The sequence below is a fragment of the Pithys albifrons genome, chromosome 4 (assembly GCF_047495875.1).
Source record: "Pithys albifrons albifrons isolate INPA30051 chromosome 4, PitAlb_v1, whole genome shotgun sequence".
Taxonomy (NCBI): domain Eukaryota; kingdom Metazoa; phylum Chordata; class Aves; order Passeriformes; family Thamnophilidae; genus Pithys; species Pithys albifrons.
Genome location: NC_092461.1, coordinates 62,578,639 through 62,597,162, shown reverse-complemented (window position 1 = coordinate 62,597,162; position 18,524 = coordinate 62,578,639).

Genomic DNA, 18,524 nt, shown 5'->3' with positions numbered 1-18,524 from the left:
TATGACTAGATGCTTCTACTGACTTGTAAGGGGAGAGATGAACTAGGTAAGGTGAGAACCTTCCCTTCGTAACCTTGCAAAATGGAAGGAATCACAGGCACAAATGGACAGCAGCAGTGCTCAGCTGGACAAGTCATACTTCAGTACCTTCTGCCTTGCTCTGATTTCTCCTGACAGCCCTGTGGTAAGCCCAAAAACTGAGTCACCATTAGTGTTATTCCATGATGCCCACAGAACCTTCTCTCCTATAGTTTCTGTCTCCTTGGCTGACCTCTGAGCTTTGTATCAGGGCAATTGTTTTGACAATCCCTCACTGAAATACAGTACCTTGCACAAGGAGCACTGAGAAGACAGCTGATTTACTTGTTCCCTTGCTCAAGCCAAAATTTAAATTATTGTTTTGGTGTTAAAAAGGTGTTGGTATCTTTTCCTTAGTGAACTGGTTTTCTTAGAATTTGGATCTTACATGTGAAAAATATTCAATATCAAAAAAGTGAGTGCTGACTTCTCATCCTCAACTGTCTCTAAGGTTTTTTTACTTACGGGTTCCCACATGAGTAAACCTCACAGTTTTCTTATCTTCAGACTTCCCTAGGCAACACCTGTCTTCATAACCTCTGAGATCACTACCTGGCCAAAATCATGATGGGATTGTTCTACAATTGGTCTCAGTTGAATGCCAACATGGCACAAGAGGGACACAGTAACATTTTTCACCTAGGACATGATGTCCAGATATATAACAGAGCAGATCTATGCATGACCAGAGACAGCAAGTCAGAAAGGAGATCCTGGACATGCCCCACAGTGTCATTCTGTTTACACTGTACTGTTTGCATGTATACTCTATCTGATCTCAGAACTGAATGTATAGATCTGCCTCACAATTCTCATCTTTTGCCTTCTCATACATATCCAAATCCCTGTCAGTGTTTTCATTATGCATCTATTATATTTTATTGGGCAAATTATTCAGTACAATTGTTGTTTAGATATAAAGTTTATAGTTAAATTGGAAAAATGTTTTATTCATCATAAAACATTTTCCTGGTTTTACTTAAATGGTGGATGTTTTTCATTATTCTGATCTATAACCGCGCCTTAATTACTTTGACAGGTCACTTCTATCAACATATAACACTATTGTGCCATTATTTCATTTGTTTTAAATCTATACCTTGCTGGGGCCCAGAAACATGAACACTTATTTATGTTTGAGTGTGCACTGTTGACCAGGTCAGAATAGAAGGAAGAGAACAACCACAATTTTCTGCTCTGTTTTAGAAAGTGCTGGTGTCCTTTCATCCCCTCTTCCTGCTGACTGGTAAGATACAATGATAACCCTCTTTAATTAAATAGATTTGAAAGTTGATTGCACTTCATTAAATATACCCTTTCTACCCCAGCTGCAGTTGTACCTGCAGCTAAATACTTGAACCATCTGCCTTATGGTAACTAAGAAAATGAAGACATGAAAAGACATGTTGACAAAATAAGCAGCTGCTCTTATTGGGGCCGTTTGTTTGCAATTGTTGATTGTTCTTGAAAGATGTATAAAACCTAGTGCTAAAACCATTCAGGAACATGTACAAGAACAGAATTCCAGCTATTACAGTATTTTGCAGTTTATTAGATCTAGAGTATTGGGCATGCAATCTAAAAGCCTGAAATACGTGGATGTGAGCTGCCAAATGCTATCTTCACAGTCTGCCATACAGTAGAAACAGTGCTCTCAGCAAACCATTTAGACAGCAGATTTCCACTCTGTTACCTGTAATGTTTATTATCTACAACTCACATGGAAGTATTGCTCACATAATATGATATTTGCAGGGATGTCATAAGCAACAACAAATAGAAACAAATAGCTACATGTTGTTTGGGTGTTTGAAGAATGTGAACCCATTTTCTGTAGGTCTGCTGTCTTACTTAGATGTGTTATCCATACCATTGTGTCAATCCAGTTTTCTGTTTAAGTCATGCACCAAAGTTATTCTTGGAGTCACACCACACTGATCAGCTGGAGGGAAAAAAACCCTTCAACTGTTTCTGGGAAGAGAGAGGACTATACTCTCTCACCAAAAGAAAAAAGATTATATAGAGTTATACAGTGACCCTATTTCACCTGCATAGAAAGGAGACCATCTGTGAATAATGAATTCCACAGTCAGCAATAGCTACTTGAAAGCTTTCAGTTTTTGAGACTATTGAAACAGATATAAGGAAAATATTTTACATTAGACTAAAGAGGCTAGCTAAGGCTGAATTGTTTTTTAAAGGTGAACACTCCAAGACTGCCATACTTGAAGGTACTGGATTAGAGACTGTATACCCTTAACAACATATTGCCACATAACCAGTTGAAACAGTGCTGCTAGGCTCACAGTCATTTTCAAAATAGTATGCTTCCTACAAATGTGGCAGGATTTCAGGATAAACTGAAACTTCTGAAGACTCAAGGTATTATATATCCTAAGCCTTATGATTCTGAGGAGACAAAATTCACATAATAATAGAATGGCTGCAGCGGGAAGGGATCTCTGGAGACAATCTGGTCCAAACCTCCTGCTCAAGCAGGACCATCTGCAGCCAATTGCCCAGGATCATGGCCTTTGAGTTTCTCCAAGAACTCCACAACCATCCTGTGCAAATTGCCAGTGCTTGGTCTGAAGGAATGTTTCCTGATGTTCAGAGGGAACCTCCTGTGTTTCAGTTTGTACCACTGTCTCTGATCTTGCCACTGGGCATCACTGAAAAGGGCCTGGCTCCATCCTCTTTGCTCCCTCCCTTCAGGTATTTATACATTGATAAGATTCTTCAAGCCTTCTCTTCTTCAGACTCTGCATTCCCAGTCTCTCAGTCTTTCCTTACAGGAGACATACTCCAGTCCCTTCATCACCTTAGCTGTCCTTTGCTGGACTCTCTTCAGTATGTCTGTGCCTCTCTTGCGCTGACAAAGGCCTTGGGAACAGCAGGACAGCAGCCCTCTGTGAGAAACAGGAACTGCAGCATCTCCTTCAGCATCTTGATGGCACTGGTTGGCTGACTGCAATACTGGAAGAAATCCTACATTTGGTTTCTCACTAGGAGAGAACTTTCTTCTTCAGCTCATTGCAGAATGGCTCCAGTCCAAAGCAAACATCTGTTGCACCTGACTTCTGTTTCCAAGCTGTTCTCTGCTGCTGCAGTGATGAAACAGTCTTTTTGTAATCAAATATTTGAATTTTGCTATATGCTTAAGAAGTGAGATACAAATCAGAAATTCATCTTTGTTCATCCCGACAAGAATGTTTTACAGCATGCAATAGCAAATATATTCTGTAGAATACTTACCCGTAAACTTAAAAAACCCCAACAAATGAGGAGGAATTTGGTTTTCAGCTATAATGGGCTCCACTGTGTTTCAGGAATAGCCTCCGTGTGGGTTGTGCATGCTAAATGTAATTGTAGTCTTGAAAAAGGAGAATACATTCAGCATTATGCAGTACAGGGCTAGAGGACAGACAAGGGAATGGACAGGGACAATCTGATCTCAAGTGTAAAGGAATAGCTTGGGCATTTTAATAATGTAGATGAAGCTGTCAGTTTTTCCAATTTTAATGAAAGTCTCAAGATTTTTTTTTATTCATAAACATCTGTCTGTTGAAAACAAGCAAATAAGCGTCATTCTGAACTTTTTTTATTCTTATGGAAATACAAGATCTTTTCCATTAAAAGTTTAGGATTTTTTTTAATAGAAGAGTATCTTAGAAAATTGACTTAAAAAGCAGAAGACAGAGGAAGAAAAACCTCTCAGTTTGTAACTCTCACTTTCCTGATTTGTGTCACTTAACTTAGACTTCCCATCCATTGCCTTAGGTCCAGACCATTAATTTGTGGTTATTTGCAACACATACTTGCATCAGCGTGTAAGGAAAAGCCTTGCACGGTCCATTCACACTTATCTAAACCCTGGATTTGTGAGGCTGAGGAAAATCAATGCCTGAGTTGAGGAGTTACCAGTGCTTGGTACTTCCAGCCACAGGGAGATTGGGAAGGACCTGCAGCTTCACGTTCACGCAGCACTGGGACACGCGGGGACACAGTGCTGGGGTTGCTACTCTCTGCACTGTGCTGATGTCACAGAGCTGTCTCCGGCCTGACACGGCGACTGGCATTTGGCACCTGCTCCCACGCCAGGAGCAAGGCTTGACTGTGCTCTTGAACCTCACTAACAAAAAAAGCCATTTCCGTATTTGACCAGAAGAGGGCAATATTGCGTCACCTAAAACACCAAGACGTCGGGTTAAGTCCGCACAGCCATGGGATAAAGGAGCCAGAGAATCCTAGAATCGCAGAATCCTGGAATCGTTTGGGTTGGAAGGGACCTCTAAAGGCTATTTAGTCCAACCCCCCTGCAATGAGCAGGGACGTCTTCAGCTCTATCAGATTGTTGAGAACCCCATTCAACCTGACTTTGGATATCTTCAAGGATGGAGCCTCTCTGGGGACCCTGTCCTATTGTAAAGAATTTCTTCCTTCTATCTAGTAAAAATCTATCCTCTTTCAGTTAAAAACCATTACCCCTTGTCGTGCCACAACAGGTCCTGCTTAATGTCTGTCCATGTTTTTCTTACAAGCTCCCTTTTGGTACTGAAAGGCCCCTATGAGGTCTCCCTGGAGCCTTCTCTTCTCCAGGCTGAACAAACCCAACTCTCTCCGCCTGTCTTCATAGGAGAGGTGATCCTTAACATTTTATATCTTGTCTACTCCTTTTTATACCTCTATTGTATTTTGCTGCTTTATAGAGTTCAGGACCAGGTCCCATTAAACCCCCTCGTCAACATAAGACCCCTCAGTCTCCCAGCCTGAAGCCTGCTGAATCTGCCACCTGAGGGTCTGAAGCTCAGTGATTTATCCTCAGGGAGAATGGATTAATGTAAACCATATGTGCAAATATATTTGAAGATAGGCAGAAACAAGCAAATAACTTTATTTTAGGTTTTTGAAAGTTCAGAAAAGGGAGAACAGTGGTCTATGTAGAGGAGTTCAGCTCCCACACAGCTGCACTGGCAGCGCAGACCTACTTGTGTGTGAGAGGCAGTGGCCATGCGCATGCAGCCAGCACAGCATCCCCCCCACCCCGTCTCTGTTTTCTGCCTCTTTGGCTTTCTGCCCTCCATTTCCAACCAGTTTGTCCTGCTCATCTTCCTGTCACAGGTTTGTGCACACTCTGGATGCCTCTGTGTTCCCCTCTGCATCCAATTTAAACACTTTCAGCAGGGTCACTTTCTGCTTCATCACTTTCCCTGTGAACTTTAAGCCTGTGGACATAGGGGGACTTTATTGCTCTGTGCCTTTCCCTGACCCTTCTGGTTCCCTGCTTCAAAGTTTTGGGGGAAATATCCCCCTCACCGACCCTGAGGAACAGGCTCTAAGCCGTAAAGCCACAGTGGAGGAGGATCATCTTAAATGTTTTTCTCAAACTCTCTGAGTGGTATCAGTGTAACATTTTGTGAGAACTTTTGGCAGCTCAGAAAATCTTCATTCACTGAAGTAGAGGAGTGAGTAAAGTAATTTCTATTCATGTTCTCAATGATTTTCCAGTGCAATGAGGGCCAAGGAGAGGTTCCCATTGTGGAGTCTGTGGTCAGGAAGGCAGACAAATGGCACAGAAGAGCACAGACCCTGCACCCAAGTGTTTCTGTGGAAGCACCTCACATTCAAATTTTGCCAAATCTGGGGAAAGTTTCCTGGCAGACTGTGCCAGTGTTTTGGTCTAACATTCACCCACCACAGATAATCTTTATCAGGATTACCCCAAGGAAGTACAGACAGAGAGCATCCTCCAAACAATGTACTGGTTTCAATTTGTCTAATAGTTTTTCATATCAAAAAGTCAAATCTTGCATAATTTGACATTTCCTACAGAAATGGTGCTTGCTGACTAACTATAAGCAGAATACCATGGCTGGATTCTTCTAAAAATTGTTTCATATGACCTTTAGTTGTCCTTAATAAAGAGAAACCAAGTAGCCTATTCCCACAGAAACACCGCACTCAATTAACAGCCATGGCTTGAGTGATTAGCACTTTGTGTGCTTCAGAGAGATGACAAGAGTTTTACAAACACTAAATGATGAAGTACATCAGCTCTACCAGCTAATATAACTAAGAAAAAAGAAGGCTCAGCTGACATACCACAGAAATCCAACTCTGGAGAGCACAACAACTGCATACTGGTTCAAGACAAAGTGAAGATAATAATATCACTCCTTAAAAATTAAAAGAGACTTTAGTTAGCCCAAACACATGTAGTTTGACCTAGATGCTCCTCTGAATAGCTCTTTGGTCCTTTAACTACTGTAAAAACAAGAACCTATTGCACTTTCATCCCATCAGACTGACCAAAGAAGTCATTGTGGGATAATGACTTACATGAAGGAGAGCTGCCTATTGTGTCAACAGCTGCCACAGCATCTCAGCAAACACATGGAGTCCAACTAGGATCAGCTTTGCTAATCCAAGTGCTCTCATGAGGTCACAGCACAGGCTGCTGTCCAGAACCTGGGAGAGTATTTGTTTCAGCAAACATTTCCTTGACCATAGTACTTGTTGTAGAACTAGGCTACTGAATTTAAACCATCAGCAAAGTCAGGTCACCCCATGACCAGTTGTCCCATTGTCCCTCCAGTATTCACGGAAATGCCTTCATAGGTAACAATGATGTTGCTGTATTTATGCATTTGCACCTACCTACATTAAAAAGGACTCAGGCAATTTGGGCTAGTTATGAACCACACAAACAGAAATCATGGCATATCTCTGGCAAGGTTTGCACTACCAGAAAGCATAAAGTTGTCTCAACAAAGCGTAGGTTCACCACCTACATGTAAGGAGAGGATGAAAGCTCTCAATAGGAACTTGACAGCATTCTCATGACAGCACATCTGGAGCAGACAGCCGAAGAAGAGATCTCTTGGAAACAGTGCTGTGAGCAGCAGCATTGTTGTGTCCTGTGCTGGAGACAGCTATGGAAGGTTGAACGCCTGTTGGTCATTCTGGCAGACCAGCCCACACATCTTATGCATGTTTCATCATTTTCCATGTACCACTGCAGTTTTCTGGATTTGTGCTGTTGTTACACAGCCATGTAAGAAGATTCAGGCTGTTGGTGAGAAGAAAAACCATGATCTCTAGGCAGAGCTAGGAAGATGTTCTCTGATTTATTTTATGCTTCCAGGAATAATACAACTGCGGTGTCTTTCCTTCTGTCAGTCTTCTCACTCCTAGTGATGCCTGAACTTTTTGATCAATTAAAAGTCCTCGTACCTTGAGAGACATAAAGGCTTCACAGATTTTGTTGCTGCAGCTCACACAAGAACTGCAGTGTGGCTAGAGGAACAAGTCCCCAAATAATCCTCCCACAGAGAAAGGGCAGCACCAGCAGCTCCTGCCCAGGCAGAGGCCCTGCTCTCGCTTGGCAAGGAGGAACCCAGAGCAGCTACAAAACGGAAGATCCATATCCCACCTCCACTAGAAAGCAAGCTTAGCATTATCTATAAAACTGCACAATCCTTAGATACACTGTCATTTTTACCTTTGATTGATACAATTTATACATTTTTATTGGTTTCTTGCATTTTGCTTTCCTTAATATTCAGCACCAGAAATCTACTTTACTGTGTTTCATCTTCTAGTGCAATAAGATTCTATTAAATTTACTGAAATCATGAAAGTTAAGTTTGTCAGAAATATCTCAACTCCATCTTTTTTACTACGTTGAGGCTGGTTTGTGCCTTCATATGTATAATTATCTAGCCAGCCATATTAACCTGGTCTTGTGTGATTCGGTGGTGAGCTGAGTGTTTTCAGGGTTTTGGAAGACAAAGACATTTTGTATACAGTGTAAATGACTCCTTACCACTGCTGATTGCTCTTCTGTTTGGAGACACATATGTTTTCCTACATAAAAATTTAGAAGCAGAAAATCACTGGTTTTTCTCGAATAGTTCAGTAATTTTGAGTCACACAGAACAAACAGCATAAAAACCAGCAGCCCGATCACAGCTCACTGGAGTGCATAGGCCCTTGTCTGCAGTTTATTGCCGTGAAATGTGTGGCAATAGGGAGCTCATACGAATCCCTCTTCTGTACATCATAGTTGCTCCTCAAGTCTGTGCAGTGTCCACTTGAGGGACCTGCTACAGATTAAATGATAATTTGTTTGCACCTGAGAGAGAGGGAAGATATTGTTAGAATCTCCACAAGGGGTACAGCTGAAATTTTATTGGTTAACTGACAGCAGACAAATTATTATATTATGAAACATTCAGGCCAAAAAAAAAAAAAAAAAAAAAAAACAAGAAGAGAGAAATCATTAGAATTCAAGTAGTTTTCTGAAAAGCTGAAATATTATTGCAACGTGAGCAATTGTAGGCTGAAATCTTCAAATCAATTGGTCAAAATCAATGAAAGTTAAATCCTTGGGGGTTTCCTTGTTTCTTGTTTTTTTAACATTTTTTGCATATGTATCAATACAGATGCACAATTGCTGGTTTACCATGGCATATCATAGCCATGATAACATAACATGATGGTTAGCCATGACAGCTAATAAATTATTTCACGGGTTGAAAAATATATATTTATGAGAATTCCTGGTGTAGTGGTTTGTGGGAGCCACGAAAGTGCTAATTCTGATTACACAGAGCCATTGACCAATGTCTGCAGTCAGATCACTTGACCTTCTCTTTCTTCAGTCATTCTAGCTGGAAAGTGTATTAAATGCACTGCCCCTGAAAAACGACAGTGTGTGTTCATGCATTAATGTGTGTTTTACCATATATAGGATGTTGTACTTCTCCTTCCCCTTCAGTTTGTAGTTTCTGGTTTCCTAAAGTGTTAACGCAGAATACTGCGCAAGTAAGATTTTACATTTCCTAAACCTTTTATATCCTTGAAGTTTAAGAAATTAGATAGTATTAGCTTTCCTCACTTGGATTTTTAAAGACATTACAGGCTTGTTTTTTATCTAAATCGTTTTATGGCCCATTAATTGAATAGATAATGTTTCTCAGCAAAGTCTGAAGGATCATTTAGCATTTTCAGCATGACACAGTGTATTTTCAGCTAGGGATGAAATTTTTTACAGTTTTAATACCAACAAGTGAGCCAGGCTTTCATATCCACTGTTCTTGATACATGTCAATCTTTGTGCTGAAATTTAATAAAAAAAAATAGGATTTTGGTTAAAACAGCATGTCATTTAATGCCATGGTTGAAAATTCTGAAAGGGCAAGTGAGACATGAATTACTGCTTTTAATAAGACAGAATAAAATCCCCCAAAGGTATAGCCAATAGTTCCCATGAAATTCAAAGAAAGTTTTAGGATGCTAAGTAGTAAAATATGTGTATTTAAAGAAAAATCTAGTTATACTACACATTTCAACTCAAAGTAAGTTTTGTAAGTCAGTTTAATTCTGCTAAAGACCTTTGTTAATCAGCCAGTTGAAAGCATTGCTCAACGAATTACAGTCATAGAAAGTCAAACAGATAAATCAAACTTTTTGCAATTATTGGTAGTATTCTAAACACTGAGCAGTATTGAAAACAGTCAGTCTAAGCTATGTTGAGTCTACTGAGCCATTATGTAGCAGAAGCATCCTTGGGGTTTTTCTGCCACTGCAAACTGGGACTCAGTCCTGTAAAGTCTTGGAAACATGCTAAGCTGCACACACCCTTTCCAGGGAGACATGGATAATAAGATAAAATCCTCTTGACTGACTAGCTGGATATTTTATATTTGGAGTCTGTAAGACTTCTTGGCTTTGGGGAAAATAGAATGAAAAATAGGCTTAGAGGTTAAAAAAGGTCTGGAAGTCTAGCCACTAGACCTTTGGCTAATCATAGAATCATGGAAAGATTTGGTTTGGAAGGGACATTAAAGTTTATCTAGTTCCAATTCCTGACCATGGGAAGGGACACTTTCCACTAGATAAGATTGCTCAAGTAACTATCCTTTCTAAAGTTAATGAGACTAATTACATTCTGTAGTATTGCTTCTGTGGGCAATTTTTGCACCTGAGTTGGCATAATTTGTGGTAGATCTTTAATTTCTCAAATATTTAGCAGCTATTTACGTGGACAACCTTTTTTTGTGATGTTGAACTAGGGAGGGAAAATGAGATTACCTATCACTAATAATTAACAGCTACATTAAATCCTTAGTGGCCACACTCAACAACTACAGCCTAAGAGTGTGGCAGATAATAGTTCATTATATAATTTCAAGTCATGATAACTTCAGGATGTGTTTTGCAAGACTATGCTCTACTGGTGAATAGCAAGTAACTGCACTTAATTTCAGGAATTAATCTTTATTCTTGCAATTCAGAAGGAAGAGAACATAACTGTGTACTCACATTTTACTCCTCCTTATGGTACAGTTGCTTCAGGGACTACTTTTGAATTCACACTAAGTGTTTATTAAATAGATCACTTAGAGCTTGCGACTTCTATTTCAGTTTCTGCCTCACAACAAAGAAACAATAGGGCAAAATAGGGAAGAAGCATCGGAATATGTAATGTTATTTTCTTATTTATGAGCTGCAGGTGCTAACATAGGGCTTAGATTCTCTGTAAAATGAGAGCAGTAGGTAACTAAGTTGTGCAAAGAGGTGTCAGATATGCCAAAAGAAAATTCTGTAGAATTATGATCTTGTAGAAAGAAAGAGGGCACTGAGAAGAACTAATGAGCTTTTAAAGTCATCTCTGATCTTCAAATTACTGCAGACCTTGGAATGATCTTTAAAAGGGTGTCTCCTGCACCTCTGTCCTTGATGAGCACAAAAGGAGAACCTCAAAGGAGCATTTGTCCCCATGGTTCAAAATCACTTACATAGTAAAAATACCCATCAGATTCATGTGAATGAGGGCCTTGTGTATTGCTTTTTACTCTGAAAACATTACTTACCTCCCAAGGGACAGGAAAGTTTCATATTTTTTAAAAACTAGTTATATGACTGCATGCTCAAGTTGGAAGCTGTACAGTCTATTCTTAACTGTGAGCCCATCAAAAGTGCTGTCTCCTCACCAATTCTTGTTCCAACCATAAAAGACATCAAGTAACAAGTTGTAGAAGTGCCAGTTGGGTTGTCGTAGCCAGCAATTGCCTGAGCATGACATGGGGTAGATTCTCTGCAAATGAATGTTTCTCATTCTTTATGAATGAATGATACCTGATTTCACATAGGATTTAATGCCCAGCTGATAAAGGAACTCAGCATCCATCAAAAAGTAAGTTAGTGTCTATGTTAGTCCTTTTATAAATGTGATTGTGACATGTAATAATGAAGAGAAGTGGAAGACTTCTTAGTCTTAGCTATCTTAGCTTTGTAAAACTATGAAATAGTGCATTTTTAATGTTTTAATCAAAACCAGCATGTATAGTATAACTTAATACAACATAAGAAGAAACAATAACAAAGGTATCACATAGACTACACAAGGTGCTGCCTGTTTGAATAGGCAGGCCTTTCTGAACAAGGGCAGGCAGATAGATACTTCCCTGGGGGAACATAAAAAGTCAAAGAAAACACTAGTGGGAGGCAGAGGGTAAAAAAGAGCATTTGTGGACTGCTAGACACATTTTACAAGCAGTCGAATGTGTGATGTATCTTCCTTTACTCATATTGCATGACTTGGGGTAAAACAAAGATTCAGGCAGCAGAAGGAATCAAAAGCAGCCAAAGCATGGGCCTCTAAACATACAGAGACATATGGATGTGCATATTTTCAACTGTGGGCATGTATTTACCTCCTTCTGCTCATTGGCTCTTTGTTCTAATCCTATTTCTTTCATTTCCTCATTTTCCTTCTCTCTGCTTTGCTCCCCTCAAGCCACTGTACCTAACAGTGTTTGCTGCCATCCCACAGCTAACTGTGCTGTCTCATGATTTCCTTTTCCTCCTTGTGCACTTATCTCACCCATTTGCATTGAAAGGTCTCTGGGACAAGGGGCACTCAAGTATTGTGTTTTCCCAATACCTTTAGGACAACTCTGGTTCCTCTACTGTTTTATAAGATACTAATCTACTCACTTTAAGAAGACACAGAGTATCTTAACCAATAGCACTTTTAAAACAGATTGTAGCCGCTCACTGCTGGGTTTGAGACCAAAATAACACTGTATGCCTACTTCTTGTGACAGTCATAAGAATACTTGCAAAGTATCTTTTAAATGCCAAAAGAAAACAGGCTTCTTTCTCATAATTTATTATGTGCATATGTTGACAGAATCAATTTTTTAGTTTGTTTTTTTGCAATGAGCACAGAAGGCTGAAGTCCTTGCAGGGAAATATTTCTACTGTGAAATGAAACTCCTCTGTTTTTGATGAGGCACGTTAGCAATGCATCTGTGTGTACTTTTTGAAAAATTAAATAGGTAGATAATTTATCAGCAGTGGGGTAAAGACTTGCAACTCTACATCAAACATTCTGAGGGAAAAAGGCTGTGAGACAAGTCAGAATCGAGTCACTGAGAACCTGGAAGGGAGATTATGGCCTCCTGGCCTCCAACACCCAGTGAGGACCCAGTGAGGTCCTGGTCTCAGTGGAAGCAGGAAGATTGTACTGTAAGTAGGTAGAATTAAATTAGAGATAAGCAGTAGATAAATTAGATGAGAGAGACACAATCTGAGTTAACTGATTAAAGAAGCAAACCCTTTCCACTAAGAACGTGAAAGTAGAAATTGTGGGCTCAAGTCCAACTTCCTTTCTAAGTACTTCAGTCAGAATTGTGGCTTAAGCAGCATGCACAGACCTTTACCTTTAAACTAGCCAGTGTAGATGTTGGTATTCCATGGAGTCCAGCAGGAGCCACCAAATATCCAGGACAACATTGAATTCACTATTTATTAATTATACCAGTGGTCTAAGCTAACACAACACTGGGTTCTCAGTAATTTATTACAACAGTGGTCTAAGCTAAGGCAGTTATCTCTCACTAAGAGATCTGACAAACCACAGTGTTGTCCTAGACACTCTTCAGATTCTTCCATACTGGAACTTCTGCCCCTGAAGACAGAGGATGACAGCAGAGAAGGAATGGATGGGGAGACCAGTTGCACAGTTTATATGAAACTGTGAAAACAGTTATTCTGATGTTTTTCTGAGAGAAAAAAGGTCTTGAGAAGTTTCTGGTTCTGCAGTTTCTGATGCTGCAGTTTAGACCCCACTATACTCATTCAACTGTGTGAGGCAGTGCTGCTAACAAAATCACCATGAGGAGGAATTCCAAAATCATACAAGGAGGGAGCTTCCCAAACTGGCAGGTAGAGTGTCTATAAAAAGAAAACAGAGTACCAATAGTATATGTCCAACTTCTACCAGAAGTATTGCATTCATATGAGTGGGACTTAAAATCAGCTTTTCTGTTATTGTGGGAGCCAGGGTAGGAAATCTTGATCCCTAAATGAGACCACTGAAGATGACCTTGAAGCTTCTGCATTTTTAGCTTGTGCTTATCTTAACCAAGCTCACAAGCTCAGTCTTGCTTGTTTTATTTTCCCCAATCTGAGAATGGTAACGCAAACATTTACCAGAGAACAGTGTGTCAGGAAACTCAATGAAAACCATGGGAAGTGCAGTATTCTACCCCAGGATTTTGCATATTTTGATTCGACTGAAAAATTTTAAATAAACAAGATCTCTGTATACACTCACCTCGTCTCTATATTTAAAATACATTCTTGTTATTTATAATTGTATTTCTATATTATTGTTGTTCCACCGTGTCTTCCAGCTCCTAGAAGCCAAATTGCATAAGCCCGTGTGACAAAAAATTTGTTTCACTGATATTTATATAAGTATATTGGGTAAAGCTGGGCCATACACGGGCTTTATAATGAAATCATTTTTGTTGTGTCCTTATTTGAATTTCCGTATTTACTTAACAAAAGGTTTCTCTGGGGCTTTTCAGTCCGTATTTACATAGATCCATCAAAGATGGCATAGTTAGACGCAGGATGTAGTTTAAAGTAGACAATAGCACAGCAGGGTTAGGGTATTGGGCTGCAGCTAAAGTGTTTTGTTAGGAAGATCTGATAAGTGCTTAGACTTTTTGCTAAAATAAAGACCCTAACAACAGTGAGAATTCAACAGGGTAATCACACTTAATGCAGACTGTTTAGCGCAATTAGAGGTGATTGGCCGTGTTTTAAAGCCCTTAAACAGAAACAACATACAAAAAGAACTGACCTCAATTGGATTTCAACTTCGTTGCCAGTTTCAGACTAATGCATTATATCAACTGGTTAATGCATGTAAGAGTAAAGTATTTTTTATTGGTCCTGTGACTGTAAGTATCTGTACTAAGAGTTCCCGTGCCACGGAAATACCACCACCCTTCATGTGATACCCACTCCTATCTGCAGACAGCGTAAATAAAGAGTTTGTACTTGCCAAAGGATAAATCTCTTCTTCTCTGATATCTGTTTATCAATGAATAGATCAGAAATGCCGTGGGGAAGGCAGGGAGACAGTGACAGATGATCCAATAGCAGAATGGACTAAAAAGTGTATTTTTAATGCAAAACAAAAGTTTGGAAAGACTCATTTACAAAAAACTCTGCATTTGTGCTTATAAATAACACACATATTCAATTTACAGTGGATGCAATACTCTGATTTAAATCTATGCAGACACATTGAAGTCACTGAAATAAGGCTGACTTTCCTTTTCCCAGTGAAGAGCTTGTAGCTCTAAGTGGAATTGGCTAATGTAATGAATCACCAAGGTCTCACACATCTCAGGAACCTTGACAGGATACATTTCTGTGATAATGTGTTTTAAGCCAAAATTTGCTAAGGCATGGCATCCACTGACATTACCAAGTACTGAGTAATAGTCTGACCTTGGTAGAAGATCTGTTTGAAATAAAGCCACACTTATTCACAGAGAGAGTATGGCCAGAAAGACAAAATATCTACCTGGAACAATTTATAACTTCATTGACCCTGAGATTAGCTCAGTTGGTTAAAACTTGGTTGTAATAATGCCAAGGTCGTGGGTTCAATCCCCTATGTGGGCCATTGACTTAAGAGTTGGACTCGATGATCCTTGTAGGTCCCTTCCAACTCAGAATAGTCTGTGATATTATGTCGGTCTGGGTCTGAATTGCCATACTCTCAGCTGAAACGCAGGGGTAGTGTAGTTATGCGCTCCTATGTTGTTCCAGTGCAGAAACTGAGTATCTTAAAAGTTAACATTCTCATTTAGGAGGCAGTAGCTTCTCAAAACACACTGTCCGAGTCACTTTTGAATCTCTAATACTACCCAAGTTCTTATAAGTTTTTATATTTTTTACAGCTATACAATGGTTGTGTGTAAAAGATGTCTTGTGTTGGTCTAACTTGATCTGTTCTCAAAAGATCTGTATTACTACCATTGTAGTAATATAACTACAGGTGTTGGAGTGGCTCTGAAGAGATGTATTGAGGCAAAAACCATTCCATCACGACAGTCACCTCAGCCAGAGGTTTCTGGTCTCTAAGGGGAGAGGTCAGTGCTGAAATCCACAGCTGGATACACTGCTTTAGCAGCAGAATTTATGCCATATAATTTGTGTGCTTCACCAAGTTCAAAGTAATGATCAAAGGGAACAATAATCCTCTGCAAGTTAGAATGCCCAGTGAGGTGAGGATACACCAAGAACCATCCTCTGGATCAAACCTACAGAAAATTAAGATTGCTCACAGACTTTGCATTATGACAGATGGCAAAGAAAACAGCTGGTTTAACTTTCTTAATCAGGTCCCTAGGCTTAATCAGTAGTCATAGTAATCCCATCTACACAAGGCTGGGAATTGTCTCAGTTCAGCCACCCAACAGATAACCCTTTTTTGTCTGACACACTCACATGGACTGCCCCCATAGCCAGTAGAGACAGAATAGGCACCTTCATCAAAGGACATAGATAATTAACTCATCCTAAGCACTTAGCTTTCAGTGTTTAAAGTTCAGTAGAATGTTTGCACAAAGTGTCTAGCAGAGTCAGATACAGTCATACATTGAGGTAAATAGAATAGTGCAGCCCCTTCAGGGCTCCTGAATATCCCACCCACGCAGATCTCATGCAGATCCCACACAGATCCCTCATTCTGCAGCTGTAGATACTGAAAAGTCCTTCTTCTACTTTCACATCCAGTAGGACCAGAGTTTCCTGTTGCAGTTCTACACAAACCTCCCTACACATGTGTAACTCCTTAGCCATTTGCTTGTTTCACTTTGTTCCTCACTGGTCATAAGCCAGATGTCTGAAATCTCTGCTTATGTACATATTGTACACATTTTACAAATAACAGAACAGGTAATAAACATTTCACATGGTTTCTAAATTAGGATAAATAATGTACCATTATTTTGCTACATAAGGAACAAAAAAAAAAAGTGAAATAAAAATTTTATATAGCCTTTATTACAGATAACCCTGAGCTGGAAAGCCAAGTGACAAATCACCATGAAGATCCCATCCCATTGGTTTGATGTCAGAGATGTCTTCTAATCTTTAAGAGGCAAGTAACCCTGCAAAGTCTAAAGCCACCACATATTTAGAGGAAGACGGTAAAAGCAATTGATTATATTGTGCATTTCTGTCCAGTGTGGGTGAATTCAGGAAATTGCCTCATTCCCCACATTGGTCCCAACCACTCTGTTGTTTACATGTGTACTCACCTCTGGTAAGCCAGCTCTGCAACCAGAGCAACCAGTTTCAAGGCAGGTCTGTTTCATCTTTCTGAAATTAAACAGAAATGCAGTGTTTCCTACACCTTAAACTAGCCATAAAGTGGGTTTTAGTTCATATTCAAAGGAATTTTGAGAAGCAAAACTGGCTGAAGGAAAAGAAAATGTTTAGATGGTATTTTTCAATTACAAACTCTGCTATCCATCAGTATTTCCTACCTGTTTACCAGAAAGCTGGTGAATATGATGTTGAAACATTAAACATTATAGAAATGAAGAATTGAAATGCTTAGACTCAAAATACACCATGATACTAAAAATAAGTAGTGAAATGTATAAAAATTTATATAATTTTAGATTATGCACTAAATCCTTCAGGATAAATTAAATATAAGAAACACTGGAAAATATAGCACTTTGCACTGTGTTCCAACATAATTAAAGTCTCAGCTCCTTCAAACTCTGGTTTTCAAGAAAGATGTCTGTCAATATAGTACACCTTCCTGTGATACTAAGAACTGAACAACAGTTATAAAGTTTCTGAAGTATCTTAAATGCAACCTTTTAAGAGCTACTTTCCAAGTGTCATTTTGCCATCTCCATATAAAGCTACAGCTTAATGTTGGCAATGTGAATAGAAGATACTCCATGCCAGCTTTGAAATCCAGCTTATTTGGTTCATATGTCTGATAAAATAAATCCCCAATGGGAATGGTAAATCGTGACTCAGTAAAAACTGGCACAAGTGTATATGGCTCCACATCACTGAAAGGTAAGTGATGGGACCATATAATATATTTGCATCTTCTCCATTAATTCCAATTCCTACTCAATGGCACACTGCTCCACTAGCTGATCTAATGTGGCTGTTCATGGGCACATCATCTGAACAACACTGGAAAATTGACCTGTTTTTTAAAACATTAAGCAAATTAAAAATGCTTTAAAAATGAATCTAAAAACACCTGTAAGCCAATACTGTAACACATCAGCAACAGGAGCACTGTAGAAGGAAAGACAAAGGGGTTTAATGCAGTCACTGTAATAAACTTTGTGCTTCCTTATTCTCAAGAGGCTCTGCAAAACTTCCACTTAATAGAGCAAGTCAACCTCTTTTTAAAATAGGAGATGTTGCTGGATATTAACACTCAAAGCCATCTGCAACTTGGAAAGCTGTATGTATTTTAGACTAAGCAAATCCTCCTGAGTAGCCTCATTTTGTGAAGAAGGATAGAGAAGCATGTTAAAGGTCCTGAAGATAAATAATAAATGAGTAAGAGCTCAAGTCCACAATTAGGCCAACATTAATAAGCATCAATTCCAAAGGATAAGGGATTTATCTTTAGAAGTAACCACCACATAATAAATGTCCTACTACACCTTAATATATAAACTCATTTGGTATTAGAGTTGACTACAAAACAGGAAAAAGGTTATACATAGCAAAAGCCCAAGTAAAAGTCAAATTACTAGCCTAACCCTTCTTAAAGTCAGGCAGGGGTGTTTTTATTTGCCTTCTTCACTGTGTGCTCTGCCAGCACACCAAGAAAATGCTACAAACAATTACAAGACACATCTGCAAATGTTTTTTCTCACTTTCTTTTTCTTTGCACCGTCTCAGTAACTGCTTTACAGTCCTTCCAATAAGGAAAAAAATTATGCGATTATTTGTCCATCCTCCTGTCACGCAACTCGAACCTTCCCAGAAGGGTTCTTTCAGGTTTGCCCTGCATACTAACTGGGAGTTTTGTACCGCCTTTATTACAGATATCTCTGAACTAGAAACAAAGTGACAAATCC